Genomic DNA, 17,056 nt, shown 5'->3' with positions numbered 1-17,056 from the left:
TGCTCTGTTTACTTAATGTATTATGTTTAAATTGCACAGAAGTACTGTGTTGTGTAATTTTAATTTAGCACAGGCAGTTTGAGGAATTCCCCATTTGGTAGAATGCAAAAACCCCTCAGTGCATCCTAATGGTGACCCCATAGTGATTCTGAACCTGTTCATGAAAGGGTGTCTTTTACCCCAACATGAGAAATTAAAAAGTCATTTTGCTCCATGGGTTTTCACAGGATACAAGTGAACAAAAACTGGCCCATTGTCCTGATCATGAAGATACAACATCACCAGACACTGGAAATAAGAGCACATGACTCCAACTGAGTCCATTTCATTGCTGTTACTACTAATACAAATGCTATGAATGACAATAGTCCTCAGTACCTAATACCCATTTATAGGCGAGTCCTTGATGTTACACCAACAATTGAAAAAGAGCATGGCCAAAATTATTACTTTAATGTAGGGGTCTCCAAAGTGGTCGATATCGACCTCTGGGGGTTGATGGCGCTATCCAAGGGGTTGAAATAAATGCCAGGGGAGGTTGAAAGAGGGTTGATTGAACTTTTGGGGTTGAAAAAATTGTAGGGTCCAAGGTCCCCGCTCCTTCCGGCAGCCCGACGTCCCCACTCCTGCCCGGGAGCCCGAGGCGACTTCTTCAATGTGGACGGCACCGCACCTGATGTTGAGACTGGAGTCACTGTCACCGATGCTGAAGACTTAGATCCAGCTTTGTTTGTCATCTTGCTGGCCAGAAGTAAAGATTTTTTTTTACTGTTATTATAATCACTTGCTTGGTTGATTTACAGATTTGTTGCTTGGCAATTGGGGCATTGTTACAAAGTTTGGGTTGTTGTTGGAAGGCCTGGTCACCATGCAGTTTCCTTCGCAAATACATAAGGAAACCGAACACCTGTTTATTTATTTATTATTGTACATGCCTGGGGGTCTATGAGGGATCAAGGATTCCATGAAGAGGGTCGATGGTCTAAAAAGTTTGGAGACCCCTGCTTTAATGCAACAAACTTTAAATTCTTCTTTATTCAATTCTGGTGATATAAAAATCCTGAAGGCAAAACACCTTTAAATCCCCTCACTCCTCTCATTTCTGACAAATCACTGAAAATATTGCTGATTTAATAGGAAGTCCTGCTCAGATTAAATTTCATCAAAACCAACAAAAGGCAAACGAAAATTTTCATCACACCTCTTATTGAGAAGGCATTTAGAATGAAATGAAGTGACCTGAGGTCCACTTATGATGGACAGCTTCAAGCTGAACACAAAGATAATTTCAGATATGCTATACCACATAGGAAGTTGGAGAAACATTAAATTAACTTTTATTGAATTTAGCATTAAGCGTATACTCACAAGTGTAACAGAATGTATCGCAGCTGTTGTGACATTGATGAAACATTTCTGCTGTATTGAATCTTCCTGAAGACAATAAATGCTATTGTTAAGTGCACTCACTCTGCTATTGCCTGAGGAACATATGCATCAACATACGTTCAATCTATATTAATGTAATGCACAGCATCTGTATATGTGAGATGCTTTTATAGTCTGCCTGCATCTATCCTGACTAAGCATACCCAGGCCCAAGACATCATTTACATAGTACCTATATGGAGCACATGCCCAGGCATGCTTGGACTGACCAAAACAGCTTGTTTTGTTGGCAATATCCTGTGGACTTGCAAAAGAGTTCATGATAGGACAATTTTAAAGTAAATTTTGTGATCTGCATCCCAAAATCCAAAAAATCCACCCAAAAGCATCCAGGAAGCAAAACCTTTATTGTCCAGTGTTATTTAATGTGCAGAGTTCATTCTTCCAAGCAATGCGAGCAAAGGTTCTGGCGTGATTTTAAAAATCCCTCCTTAAATAATGCTATTAGAGTCTTTTTCTTAACAGACATTCCTTCTTTTAAATTAACTTTGACTCCTTCTTCAGACAACGACTTTCTCTTTGAAAAAATCGTCAAGACCAAATTTGCTCTGGTAATAGAATATAACTTAAGTCTGGGGTAAGCTTTTAAAAGCAGTAAGTGGAATGGAATATTAATTATGAGTGTTACTCCAACTAACTTCTTTGAACAATGTGACATAGGTACAATTTCGTAAAAGGGAAGTACAGAATTATGGCAGGAAACATTAGCTTCTCGGGTTTTCTGACCAATGAAGTCAGCCCTTCTGGCCTATCGTTCCCTTCTCTCTCTCTCTCATTGCAAGGCTACATTTACTACTATAAATCTGTGGGAACCATATTGTCATGTATGCAATTTTAGAGATAATTTCAGTGTCTCTAACTACCTCTGCAGCTTCCACCTTCATATCCCCAAACCACTGCGATGTAAATCCTCGGGTCCTGAAGGTCAAATGCCTTTCTGTCCCATTAATTACTAATTTTCTAGAAATACTAATTTCTTTGAACTCCTCACTCACATAAGATCCATGGTTTTCTGTGATCTCTGATGGGATTCTGTCTCTCCAATGATTTAAGATTCAAATTTATTCTCAGAGTACATACATGACATCACAAACAACCCTGAGATTCTTTTTTCCCCCACAGGAGAGGCAGAAAGATCCCTGAGATAGTGACTCCCAAGAACTTAAAATAGCTCACCCTCACTACCTCTGATCCCCCCCACCCCCAGTGATCACTGGATTGTAGACCCTTGGTTTTCCTTTCCTGAAGTCAACAATCAACTCCTTAGTTTTGGTGTCATTGAGTGTAAGGTTGTTGTTGACCATTCAGCCATGTTTTCAATCTCCATCCTGTTTGCTGACTCCTCCCCTTCCTTCATACAGCCCACTACCATCAGCACACTTGTAGATGGTGTTATTGTCATACTTGGATGCTAAGAATTAAGAGAAATGGGGACAAGTCAGGGACACGTAATTGAGCTAAATGATCACTCATTTGGTTTTGAATCACAGGATCATGAGAATGAATGATATTCTTTATATTTATGTTTAATAAATATGAGATACAATAATTTCTTGATGTTTCCATGCTCTTCAACTAAATTTACCTTACTTCCACATCATTCAGCAGAATTTGTCTTTTTAAGATTACTTTCAGAATTTGTATGACCCAAAGGTGAAATAATGAATTAACCTAATTAGCCTGGTGAATGATCTCATCTATTTCCATACATTTTCCAGATTTTTCTGAACAGGGTCGATACGCTGTCTTGGATGATGACTTCAAATGTACTGAACAGCCATTTGAAGTGAGCAGCTAATTCCGGTATCTCATGCCACATTATCATTACTTCATTATGGAAAATTTTCAGAAGTGATGAATAATTTTACAGGCTAAAGTTATTTTAGAAATAATAAAAACTGGACAGTAATACAGTATTAAAAGGTAATACTATTTTAGAAATAAATGAAAACAGCTCAAGTTACTAAACCACTAAGTATCAGACAAAATGTTGGCGAGAACAGAAGAGTGATGATTGTGAAAGGTTACATGCCCATAAGTACACTGACTCCTGCAGAACCTAGAGGACAATGCTCTTGTTCTCAATGCTCCTGGTCCAATGGTGAGGTTGTCATCTGCCTCTCTTCCCTCCCCCACCTCAGGCTTGTTTAAGTCTTATTCTAGTCACTCTCATTCTCTTTGAAGTTTCTATATTTACAATGGTTCATTTAAAATAATAAGTTGTTGTCCAAATATAAATAAAATGATAACACATGATGTCATACTTAAACATGTCAATGGTTTCCAATTATATGCAGTTGAACATCTGCAGGCATTAACATTTGGAAGGCTAATACGAAAGTTATGAAAAAGGTCAGTAAAAAAAAAATATATTTATTACATGTTTATTAGTAGTCAGTTTATAGAACACTTGTGGCATTGACATCATTGCTCATTGACATTATTGGTCATTTTATGGGCAATTTTCCTCTTTTTTTTACAAAGTAATCCTTGTACTTTCGTGACTCAATGCCATGAGAACATTAATAATCTTTCTCTGAATCAGCATTAAAATCTCTTGTGATACCACATGAAACATTGTCGAGCAAGTATGTTAGAAAATGGAGCTGAAAATAGCATTGATATCATTAGTATTGATGCATAATTTAGAAAATAACACTTTATCTATAGGTGCTTACAGGTTTGCCATAAAGTCTTGAACGATGATAATTTAACATTTGAAGATTAAGAATTCAAACATAATCAAAATTTCAGATGGTGAAACTTATCTTTAACGAGTGAGTGTCTGTGTTGTATAAATTTATGAGGGGCCCACGTGGGGTAAGCAGACAGGACCATTGTTCTCTCTGCAGGGAGAGCAATAACTGGGGAATATAGATTCCTGGTAAATTGATGGAACAATTTCAAGGAAGAGCTTTTCCTCCCAAAGAAGTGGGGACTATTTGGAAAGGTAGTGGAGATTAGAACAATGCCGATCACAACATAAAAGTGCATGCTTAAGTACATGAACTGCTTCTAACCAATACTCCTAAAGAACAAAAGCTAAGAAGTAGGAATAGTTTAAATAGTTTGTTTTAACTATTGTCAACACATTGCGTTGAGCAACTTCTGTTCTTGCAGCTGTCATCAGGAAAGAGATCTAGGTGCCACAAGACTTGCACCACCAGGTTCAGGAACAGCTGCTACCCCTCCACCATCAGACTCCTCAACAACAAACTCAATCAGGGTCTCATTCAAGGACTCTTACTTGTACACTTCATTGATTTTTCTTATTCTGCAAGGCACAGTCTGTTTACATTCATTATCTGTTTACAATTCTTTATGTAAATGTTGCTGACTTTTTTTTGCATGAAGTGGTAATTCAGCCTCACCTGTAGAAAGAAACTCAGGGATATATGTGATGTCATGTATGTACTCTGACAATAAATTTGAAATATGTGGAATCTGGAGGAATATCATTATTTCCACCTGTAATCTTATACTCTATGTCATTGACAGTAGGTCAGCGACGCTGAATCTTCCAAGGCCCACAGTTGTTCCAATCTGATTGTAGGAAATTTCCATGATTGTTTCGATTCTATGAATTTCATGGTAATCTGAACAGATTTGAATATCATTGATTTCCTTTAGGAGTTGCTACTTGATGTATTGTCATTTGATAGGGACAGGAAAAACTTCTTTTATTGTGCAAGTAATGAGTGAAATAAAGTGAAACCAAAATCCCACAATTTGAGTAGGAGGTGAAAAATGCAGCCACATAGAAATTGTGGAGGAGATGGTCTTACCAATCCTCACTGATTGAGGTCTGGAGGTGAGGAAATCCATGATCCAATTACACAGTGTTCAATTTCAGGTCTTGAAGTTTACTAATCAGTTTTGAGGCAATTGATGGTGTTAAATGCTGAACTATAGTCGATAAAGAGCATCCTGACGAATGCGTCTTTACTGTTCAGATGTTCCAGGGCTTAGTGTTGAGCCAGTGAGATGACCTCTGCCATAAACCTGTTGCTACAGTAGATGAACTAGAACGTATCTACGTTGCCACTCAGACATGAGCTGATATGCTTCAACGCAAGCCTTTCAAAACACTTCACTGTTGATTTAAGTGCTACTGGATGATAGTCATTAAGGTATAAATATGATTGACACCTTTTTGAAACAGGTGGGTACCACACCCTGCTGGAGAGAGATATTGAAGATTACCATGAATACATTTGTAAGTTGGTTAGCTCAGATTTTTAATTCTTGGCCAGGTACTCCATCGGGACCAAATGTTTTCCTTGAATTCACTCTCCTGAAGCAGCATGCACGTCATCTTCAGATATAGAAAGGATGGGATCATCAGGGGTCTTGGGGAGCAGAGGGGTGGTTATTGTTGTTACTGTCATCAAATCGGGTGTAGAAGGCACTGATTTCCTCTGGGAGTGAAGCTTTGCTCTCTGTTACTTTACCAGCTTTGGTTTTGTAGCAGGTTATGCCATTTAGGCCCTGCCACAGGTGTCAGGTATCCCTTGCTGTTTACATTTTCATCTGGAATCTCCTCTTCACCCAGGAAATAGCTTTTTGCAGGTCATACCTGCTCCTTCTGTATTGAAATTCATTGGTCAATGCTGGACATGAAATTCAATTCAGGTTACCTTCACCATTTTTTCCCTCAAATGTTTCCTGATGATTTAAATGAAAATGAAACTTGTTGAAAATAGTTTTGGGCTACACATTTGCTGATTGATTTTTTTTCCACTGTACGATTTTGTTCCTTGTCAGTATTAATTTGGTAAATCGATGTTGTAAACCCCATTCTCATAGCATATGGTAATTTAAAAGCATATTGAAAGTCTGAACTTTTTGGCCAAGTTTCAATGCAATGTTTCCATCCATAATGAACAAGTATCATATAAAATAAAATCTCAACATATGCATGGTAGATCTGCCAGATAGATGCCTTCCCCTTCTTTGATAACATTCACTTGTTTTAAGAGATCACTTTTCCCCTTCCTTGGGTCCCTCATCTTCAGTCAGTGGAGATTCTGTACCCGCTGAAACAAATTGCAGCCAGAACATCAACAGATGTAGCTAAACAGGGGCAATTTGCTTTATAAATATAGAACACAATCAATAAATTCAGCCCTTTGCATTAATTTTATTATATTATAAGATACAGAAATAATTATTAATATTAATATTTGCATTGCAGTGCCCTTTAAGTGTCAGAAACATATATACAGTCAAAGGCTTGGCATCCAGCACTTATGGTCATTGGTTGATGCTGGATAAGCAGGTTTTCCAGTTGTTGAGATTCCCTCGTACACTTTTACAATGTCTAATAATCATTAAGAATAAACAGTTTAAAAGTCAAAAGCATAAACTGTACTTGTGCTGAAAAACTTCACTTGGATGAATATATAAACCTGAATAATTTTATTTTATTTTCAGTAACATTATTTGAAAATATTTAACTGACACTGGATCTGCAGGTTCCTCCCCCTCCACAGAGCTGCTCATAAAATGAACAATAACATTATAGATAATTAATACCCCTGCCCCAAGTTTACAGATAAAGCCTTACTAATATACTTAATAATATACTAATAAAAATAAAGACTCTTACTAAGCAGGGATAAGGAGACACTTTAAGAGAGTCATCCCAACAGCAAGTGGCATTGGCCAGCTCTTCATCTTGGGCAACACCACTGCTGTTTCATACAACTTTATTCAAACAGGTGCCTCAAGAAAAGCCCGACCAAGGCCCTCCGCTAGCTGAATATTTGTTCTGTTTACTTTTACTTTAATAATTTGAAATTTTTATTTATTTTAATTCTATTTATTTATTTATCTTCTTCAAAGTTTTTTGCCAGTTTCTTGAATTCCAGTAAAAGGAGCCTCTGGAAAGCACAATTTTTAAAAAATTTTCAGACATTATCAAATTGTTTCCGGAGCCAGGGAACCTATTGGAAGCAGAGACTACTGTCCGCTCTACTGAGTGGATCTGATTGATGATCTGCGGTAGCAGAAGACCAGTATTACTACTGTCACTGTGAATGTTCTGGTAAAGTATTAGAGACCTCCAAGACACCCTTGTTAACTCCCTAATTTTGAGCAGTTTAAATTTAATGGAGACTATGCATTATATTTTATACCTAGAGGCATTGTCTGTTGGTTACTGGAAAGTGAGGCTTCATTTATAATGAGCACACTAGTGCTGCCTCTCAGTGGAGGGAGAGCCTGGCTTTGGAGTGAGCTTCGTCAAAATGATGCCAGACTGTACAAAATCTGAATTAATATGAAGATGGATTATTTATATTTAGTTTGTATTTTCATGAATGTAAGAAACTTTTTTTATATTTTAATATTTCTAAAATTTATCCATACAGACAGTAATAGGCCTTTTCGGCCCACAAGTCTGTGCCGCCCAATTTACACCCAATTAACCTACACCCCTGTTATGTTTTGAATGGTGGGAGGAAACTGGAGCACCAGGGGAAAACCCATGCAGACACAGGGAGAACGTACCAATTCTTTACAGACAGTGTGGGATTCAAACCTCGGTCCTGATTGCTAGCACTGTAAAGATGTTGCACGAACGGCTACACCAATCGTGCAACCCAAGATGGGTATTTTAATTGAAATTTTTATTTTAAACAAGGATATTTTAATTGAAATGTTTTGAATGATCAAATAATTCATTAAGGTCGATGCAGCAAACAATTTCCTTTATGGCCAGAACATCTTGATGTTTTATGCAGCCTCATTGCAGGCTTTCCTGCTAAAAATTGGCGGCCTTGCTGCAGCCGCTGATGTGGCAGTACAGAGGAAAAGTGGCTCCAGCTTAGTTCCTGTGGATTTACTGTATACATATTGGTCATTTGTGTCTGGGTGGTTCACTGGAATCATGTTGTCAGTCAGGAGTCCGACATTGATTGGTTAAATGTTTAGAATGAAACTGGCAAAATGGACTGTCAGAATGGCTGTTCTCCCTGGTTCACTGTGGTTGGACACTGAGTTAATCTTCCTCATTTGCATTGTGGAACATCTCGACCAGGATGTACATTGATTTCAGTACAAGTTTTTGTGTTGAAATCTCCATGCAGAACCTAGGAACCCCTTACAAACTCATATACATGATACTCTGGGACAAGAGGGAATGAAATGTCTTCAGTTTTTTGTGTAGATTGCAGCCATCCTTAACCTTTTGTTGGCTATGGCCCCCTTAGGACTCTGCTCAAAAATGTGCAGCTATGTGTCCTCTTCCTGTGAAACAGTCAAGTTTAGTTGGTTTCTTCCATACTACCCTCCTACTGACGACATTAAAAAACACAAAAAAATATTTTATAATTTCAGTCCATGGCCCCCCATTAAATGTGTCCAGGGGTTGGGGGGGGAGGGGGAGGTGTTGAGAATGGCTGGTTGAGAGAGTACGAGTGAGGGGCCTCATGCAAAGTGTAAGATATTCCAATTACCATTGGTTCCAATCTGGAAGAATTTTATTGAAGGAATATCGTCAAGGTGATCTCAATATCTACTGGCAATACAGTCCTTGCCCTTTTGTAATGCAGCAGTCAGGGTTAGAGTAGCTGATGAATTTAAATGTAGACATACAACACTGTAACAGGATCTTTTGATCCATGAGCCCATGCCAGCCAATTGCACCCAATTGATCTGTAGTCCCGGTAGGTTTTGAAGTGTGGGAGAAAACCAGAGCGCCCATACAGACACAAGGTGAACATACAAACTCCTTACAGACAATGCTAGATTCAAACCCAAGTCACTGGTGCTTTAACAGCGTTGCGCTAATCGCTACGCTTTCCAATTGCTCTTAGATTCCTTTTGCTCATCAACTTTTCTTTCTTTTCTCTAGGCCTATGCTCATTTTTCAAGTTGTGCTGTAATTCATGTTGAATACTTGCAAAGACATTGTAGTCTGGGATTGTCGGACTATTGTGGAAATCCTGAGTCAAGAAATGCTTTACAGCACTTGAAATACTACTCTCGGTAGATGTTTAGCAACTCAAAATATTTTTAAGCTCTCAACATTTTTAGACAACCAACAACAGCTAACCTGAAAAATAAGAGTGGTTGCTTTAATTACAGCTGAAGATGGGGGCCCTTCCTGCAGTTTGTGTTCTCTGGTGTCTGAGTGAAGGTTATGTGGAGTTTTCTACTCCTGTGATATTACTGGAAACAAATTCTCATTTGCACAGTCTACTTATGGATTTCCAGTAGGCAATAGCTGAAAATGCGTCAGCATTCCTCTAACAAACTTCCAGTTGTCAATGGCACATTGGACTCCATTTTGCAGCTAATTTAGCACCTGTAGCATTGAACACTTGCATCTATAATCTGACCAATATGAAAAGAGGGGTGGCAATTGTGTCCGTGCTTTTTGGGTAAGAAACCGCAAGAGGGACATTTAATTTAAATTCTGCACAATATTCCTGTCTGTGTTTTCATTGGGGAATAACATTGGATAGAATGCAAAACCAGGATTGCCTCTGGCCTTGTCAGATTCCCAATGGATGAATTATCACAATTCCTGAATAATTGCTGCACTTGATGTACCTTGTTAGATTTAGATGAACTCTTGGCTGCATGGAGAAAATAAAACCAAATATTACAGAGTTTGATAATCACTGCTCTTCCATCTGTTCAGTGCTACGATAGTCACATTTTTAGCCATCAACAACTGTTGATGAAATCTCATTTCCCCACCATCCGAACCTCGGCCCCTAATTCCACTTGAACCTGCATGACAAGCAAGTCTTGGCACAGAAATATAGTGCTTTTCTGCAACATTTGAATATGCCTCCTGTGCAGATGAACATTTGTTTTTACTGTACTTGCTGTACAGGCAGCTCTCACCCTCCATTTATATTCCTTTCAAAAACTAAATGGTTACGCAGAATTATTAACTTTAATTGATCCCAAATGTGAACATGGATGCTCAGTTTAACTTCACTTGCTCTCAAATTGTTGGATTTCTTTTGGGGGGGGGGGAGGGCGGGAGAGTTCATTTTGACCTAAGATTCAAACTCAACCCACATCATAAACTAATTAACATTCATACTGCCTCCAGCCAAACTGGGACCTAACCAGTAAGGGAAAAAGTACCCCTAAAAGCACATCTTATCTTTACATCTGAACTTAATTATTGATCTAATTGTCAACATGTGGAATAAACAGCTCACGACAAAAGCCATACAAAACATGTATCTCCTTTTTCATTCAATTGCTACTTTGGAATTCTCATTGCATAGAAGTTGTACATTATATATGGAATTTCATCAAAATACTATTTCCACATACTTGTCCTGGCTTCGTTTTGATATATATTTGAATATGAAGTAATGATTGTGACTTTAAAGAACAGCCTTGCAAGACAGGATAGTTTGGAATTGTATTTAATTCATTTTTGACGAGTGTGTTGTAACGAAATGAAGGCAAAATTGATCTTGGCATTGATGGTCTTTTGCAGTCAATCTCTTCACCCTGCATATTCACTAAGCTTTCTCATATTATGCAGATAACATTAATTTGCACTGTATTTACCCATTGAAAATTGTATTATTAATGTAATGTGTCTTCGATCTGTAAGTTGGATGCTACCTTTTAAGTATGTTATCAGTTTAAAAATGCACCATGTGTGTTTCATTAATTAATTAAATTAAATTTCATCCTGTGGATCATTTTAATGGATGTGCTCGAGATACAGATATTATTAATTTACATGCTTCCCTCTTTCAATATTTTAATGGAAAGGATCATTTTAATCTTTTTCCAGAAAAATTCAATACATCAAGCTGACCTCCTAACTTTGCACTGAACAGAAAATGCCCCAAGGAAACATACATTACTATCCGATTTCATGCATGAATTAAGTACCAGTTCTCATTATATAATACTTAAATATTTGTATGATTTTTTTTGCTTTAACCTCTTGGTGGCATTGCATTATTCTATCCCCTTTGGACGTTATTAACAAACTCTCTTGCATTCCATATCATCAAAGATGGGATCATGGCCTTGATGCCAAATTAAGAAGGCTGAAGAAACAAATTGCAATGAATTTTAGAGAAAGTATATAATCATCCTGACAGAAATTTAAGGGATATGGAGATCATCTTTAATTCACATCCATAGGATGATAAGACCTGTATTTCACGTGGCTGGCCAGCTACTATTCCAACTAACATCCCTGGAACTCAAATCAGTTTTGATGTCCTGTTGAAACTCACAAACTGAAAATTTGAGGGGTAACTTTAATCCTGGTTTGTACAGTAAAGCCCCAAGTATCTGGCACCTGTGGCTATTGGTAAATGTATTTTATGGTTGCTTGAGACTTACAATGGCTAACTAATACACCTGTATTAAGAATAAACAGTTTAAAACATGAAAATACTATACCAAGTGCAAAATCTAAATATCACAATCTAAATGTCAGAATCTGGACTTTTACTGTACTTGCACGAAATAAACTTCACTTGCATAAAGCATTTTACTTTATTTTCAGTCACATTCTTTGAAAACATTTAACCACCACTGAATCTCCAGGTTCCTCTCCCACCATGGAGCAACTCAAAAGACAAACAATAACATTAACCCCACCCCAAATTTACAGATAATGCCTCTGACTGGGGATACCCTCAGCAGGGATAAGAGAGTAACTCCAATGGCGAGCGGCATCAACCAGCTCTTCATCCTTGACCACTACATTGCTGTTCCACACAACTTTATTTAAACAGCTGCTACAAGCAAAGAACAACCAAAGCTGGCTGAATATTTGCTCCCAAACTTCACCAAAGTTTTATGTGTCACTTCAGAAAACATTTACTTTTACAATTTTAAACTCACATATTTTAACCTATTACCATATTTTTAATTTTTTTTACATTTATTTTCCTCAATTTTTTTTGCTGTTTGCTTAAATTCCAGATACCAGGAATTTGTTCCACATCTCTTGACCTTCTATCCAAGTATATAACAACCTCCCTTTCTCCACGTCTCAACTAAATTTTGTGCACTTTGTTCAGTGATCGCAGGGAAACATTAGCTGGATTCTTCTTCCTGACATTTTAACATGACACATATTCTGCTAATGGTCCAAATTTATTATACAACCGATTACAGAACCAATGTCAGAATCTGCACTTTACTGGCACATGCAGTGAACTGTTTGAAACATGTGCACTTGTACTTCTAATAAATATATACACACACACACACACACACACACACACACACACACACACAGTAAAACCTCATTAGAACAAGGTAGCTGGGGTCCAAGATTACATACCGTGTTACCACCGAGTCGCAGAACAGATGCATATATGTCATGATTCAGGAAGCAGTAAAACAGAGTACTGTGACTCAAACCCTACAATAAGACCTTTAAGAACTTTAAACTCTACATATTAACATACACATCTTGTAAATGAGTTATAAGAATCCATTTTTGAGTTTGTGATTGTTAGCCTGACATCCTAAAAGTCAATGTTTGGGGTCCACAGACACCCACACTAGAAGAGATTCCGCGGATTAACGAATCGGGTTCTAACGAGCTTTCACTATATATATAAATTAGTCTTGCCTTCTTTGGATACAAATTCTTGGATACAAATGTGGCAAAGGGCAAGTGTGCGTGAATTGGTCACCGCTGTAACTTACCATTAAATCTGTTATTTCCTCTGCATCTTTGGTTCACTGACATCAATGCAAACGTGGAACCCAGTCATATAAAACCTCAGACATATTAAACCCCAGCCCCATTGAACCCCAGTCACATAAAAACCCAGTCCCATTGAACCCCATTCCCATTGAACCCCAGTCCATTAAAACCCAGCCCCATGGAGCCTCAGTCCCATGGAACCCCAGTCCCATGGAACCCCAGTCCCATTGAACCCCAGTCCCATTGAACCCCAGTCCCATTGAACCCCAGTCCCATTGAACCCCAGTCCCATTGAACCCCAGTCCCATTGAGCTCCAGCCCCATTGAGCCCCAGCCCCATTGAGCCCCAGCCCCATTGAACCCCAGCCCCATTGAACCCCAGCCCCATTGAACCGCAGCTCCATTGAGCCCCAGCCCCATTGAACGTCATTCACATTGAACCCCAGCCCCATTGAGCCCCAGTCCCATTAAAACCCAGCCCCATGGAGCCCCAGTCCCATTGAACCCCTGCCCCATTGAGCCCCAGCCCCATTGAACCCCAGCCCCATTGAACCCCATTCACATTGAACCACAGCCCCATTGAACCGCAGCTCCATTGAACCCCAGTCCCATTGAGCCCCAGCCCCATTGAACGCCATTCACATTGAACCCCTGCCCCATTGAGCCCCAGTCCCATTAAAACCCAGCCCCATGGAGCCCCAGTCCCATTGAACCCCTGCCCCTCTGAACCCCAGTCCCATTAAAACCCAGCCCCATTGAGCCCCAGTCCCATTGAGCCCCATCCCCATTAACACCCAGCCCCATTGAGCCCCAGCCTCATTGAACCCCATTCACATTGAACCGCAGCCCCATTGAACCGCAGCTCCATTGAACCCCAGTCCCATTGAGCCCCAGTCCCATTGAGCCCCAGTCCCATTGAGCCCCAGTCCCATTGAGCCCCAGTCCCATTGAGCCCCAGTCCCATTGAGCCCCAGTCCCATTGAGCCCCAGTCCCATTGAGCCCCAGTCCCATTGAGCCCCAGCCCCATTGAACCCCAGCCCCATTGAGCCCCAGCCCCATTGAGCCCCAGCCCCATTGAGCCCCAGCCCCATTGAGCCCCAGCCCCATTGAACCCCAGCCCCAATGAACCCCATTCACATTGAACCGCAGCGCCATTGAACCGCAGCTCCATTGAGCCCCAGCCCCATTGAACGCCATTCACACTGAACCCCAGCCCCATGGAGCCCCAGTCCCATTAAAACCCAGCCCCATGGAGCCCCAGTCCCATTGAGCCCCAGCCCCATTAACACCCAGCCCCATTGAACCCCAGCCCCATTGAACCCCAGCCCCATTGAACCCCAGCCCCATTGAACCCCAGCCCCATTGAACCCCAGCCCCATTGAACCCCAGCCCCATTGAACCCCAGCCCCATTGAACCCCAGCCCCATTGAACCCCAGCCCCATTGAACCCCAGCCCCATTGATCCCCAGCCCCATTGAACCCCATTCACATTGAACCGCAGCTCCATTGAACCGCAGCTCCATTGAACCCCAGTCCGATTGAGCCCCAGCCCCATTGAACGCCATTCACATTGAACCCCTGCCCCATTGAGCCCCAGTCCCATTAAAACCCAGCCCCATGGAGCCCCAGTCCCATTGAACCCCTGCCCCTCTGAACCCCAGTCCCATTAAAACCCAGCCCCCTTGAGCCCCAGTCCCATTGAGCCCCATCCCCATTAACACCCAGCCCCATTGAGCCCCAGCCTCATTGAACCCCATTCACATTGAACCACAGCCCCATTGAACCGCAGCTCCATTGAACCCCAGTCCCATTGAGCCCCAGCCCCATTGAACCCCATTCACATTGAACCACAGCCCCATTGAACCGCAGCTCCATTGAACCCCAGTCCGATTGAGCCCCAGCCCCATTGAACGCCATTCACATTGAACCCCTGCCCCATTGAGCCCCAGTCCCATTAAAACCCAGCCCCATGGAGCCCCAGTCCCATTGAACCCCATCCCCATTAACACCCAGCCCCATTGAGCCCCAGCCTCATTGAACCCCATTCACATTGAACCGCAGCCCCATTGAACCGCAGCTCCATTGAACCCCAGTCCGATTGAGCCCCAGCCCCATTGAACGCCATTCACATTAAAACCCAGCCCCATGGAGCCCCAGTCCCATTGAACCCCAGTCCCATTGAGCCCCAGACCCACTGAACCCCAGACATATTCCAGTAGATCATTCATGGATCCTACTTATGAGGGGCCGAAATTCACAGCGGAATCCCAAAGGGCCACAATGGCAGCAGGTCAAAAATGGTGTCCACACGGGTAAAGAACAAAACCACAGTGCATTAAAGTAGTAACAGAGTCTGCGTGGCCGAGCACGCGTCCTACCTCGGGTGGGGGGGCTCGGCGGCCGGGACTTCCGATCGGCAGGCCTCCTGGACCACGGAGAGCGTCCGTCCTGTCGCGTCGGCAGCCCCGATGGGCAGGCGGCCGGGCCCGAGGCGTCACCCTCCACTGAGGCAGGTCGGCAGGTCGGGGTGGCCGGGCCCGAGGTGGGAGGTGAGGGTCGACGCTGACACGAGTGGATGCTCAGTGCCGCATAATTCTGTGGCAAAAGAGGGCTGAACTACAAGTCAAAGTGATGGACAAAGCAGCGGCTCTGGTGTCAGAAGTAGGGTTGTATTATAGATCTGAGGGAGAATTAAGGTTCATCCCAGGGGGAGTGACAACTTCAGGGGGAGTGGCAGGGTCAGGGGGAGTGGTGGGGTCAGGGGGAGTGGTGGAGATGGGGAGTGAAGGTGATGGGGGGAGTGAAGGTGACGGGGGGAGTGATGGTGATGGCGTCAGGGGGAGTAGTGGGGTCAGGGGGAGTGACGGCGACAGGGGGACTGACGACATCAGGGAGTGGCGGTGTCGGGGAGTGGCGGCGTCAGGGGGAGTGAGGAGTGACGCCGTCAGAGGGGGTGACACCATTAAAGGGAGTGGCGCCGTCAGAGGGGGTGACTCCGTCAGAAGGAGTGATGCCGTCAGAGGGGGTGACGCCATCAGAGGGGGTGACGCAGTTAAAGGGAGTGGCACCATCAGAGGGGGTGACTCTGTCAGAGAGGGTGACTCCGTCAGAGAGTGTAACTCCATCAGAGGGAGTGACGCCTTCGGAGGGGATGTCGCCATCAGAGGGGGTGACGCCGTCAGAGGGAGTGACTCTGTCAGTGGTGCGATGCTGTCAGAGGGGGTGACACCGTCATAGGGAGTGACTCCATCAGGGGATGACACTGTCAGAAGGAGTGACTCCATTAGAGGGAGTGACACCCGTCAGAGGGGTTGACACTAAAATTACTATAAAATTTTGTGCAGTAGTTCAGCAGAAATTTATTATATTTTATAAAAATATCCCTGTAGTTAGTTATAACAACAAAGTAATGTTTGTAAGCCCATCTTATGTTTATCAATAGACCTATAAGGCTAAAACTCTATGCTAATTTACTTTTTGAAACTTCTTTTCAGAACCCCCCCCCACCCATCTCAGCACCGTCCCCGCCAGCCCAGATGTATTATGAACACACACCTGTTTCTTCTACGTCCATGGGAGGTAGGGGGAACAACATGAGTTACCACACGGGTGACACCAACCCTTGTGACGCCACTGAGGATGCTACAACAAAACAGGAGGTCCACATCAACGACATTCAAAAACTGTAAGATCTTAATCTGCTGATATCACTCTCTCTTAATCTCAAGAAGATGGGAGTTGCGGGGGTTGGGGGGGTGCTGCGAGGCAACATGTGTTAGAATTTGATGACTGAATCTTTACCTCAAAAAACTAAACTAATCAAGAGAACATAATCATTTGTATACAAGAGTAAAATATTGTGGTAAATGCAGGAAATCTAAAAACTTACAGAACTGGAGATAACTTTTAATATTTTACCCCACTCCCATTCCAAACACAGTCTT

The 17,056-nt window shown here is 41.9% G+C and overlaps 1 protein-coding gene and 2 long non-coding RNA genes across 6 annotated transcripts in view; 1 reads left to right on the top strand and 2 right to left on the bottom strand.

Annotated features, from left to right (window-relative positions):
* LOC138748805 (uncharacterized) overlaps nucleotides 1–2,492 on the bottom strand; it is a 52,860-nt gene extending 50,368 nt beyond the window's left edge. For both annotated transcript variants that reach the window (XR_011348256.1, XR_011348257.1), the window contains exons 1-2: nucleotides 2,445–2,492; nucleotides 1,369–1,434 (exon numbers count right to left, since the gene is read on the bottom strand). This is a non-coding gene — a long non-coding RNA (uncharacterized lncRNA). The remainder of the gene's footprint in view (nucleotides 1–1,368; nucleotides 1,435–2,444) is intronic.
* The window catches only part of LOC138748804 (uncharacterized), a 143,383-nt gene extending 127,533 nt beyond the window's left edge, over nucleotides 1–15,850 (bottom strand). For all 3 annotated transcript variants that reach the window (XR_011348253.1, XR_011348255.1, XR_011348254.1), the window contains exon 1: nucleotides 15,491–15,850. This is a non-coding gene — a long non-coding RNA (uncharacterized lncRNA). The remainder of the gene's footprint in view (nucleotides 1–15,490) is intronic.
* Nucleotides 15,851–16,681: 831 nt separating this feature from the next.
* sema3c (sema domain, immunoglobulin domain (Ig), short basic domain, secreted, (semaphorin) 3C) overlaps nucleotides 16,682–17,056 on the top strand; it is a 270,171-nt gene continuing 269,796 nt past the window's right edge. Inside the window, exon 1 of the mRNA XM_069908944.1 lies at nucleotides 16,682–16,797. The gene's annotated coding sequence lies outside the window, so the exon portion shown is untranslated. The remainder of the gene's footprint in view (nucleotides 16,798–17,056) is intronic.

Source organism: Narcine bancroftii, chromosome 13 (genome assembly GCF_036971445.1).
Source record: "Narcine bancroftii isolate sNarBan1 chromosome 13, sNarBan1.hap1, whole genome shotgun sequence".
In the NCBI taxonomy this organism is placed as follows: domain Eukaryota; kingdom Metazoa; phylum Chordata; class Chondrichthyes; order Torpediniformes; family Narcinidae; genus Narcine; species Narcine bancroftii.
Note: the sequence above shows the minus strand (reverse complement) of the source record. Positions and strands in the feature narration are given on the sequence as shown.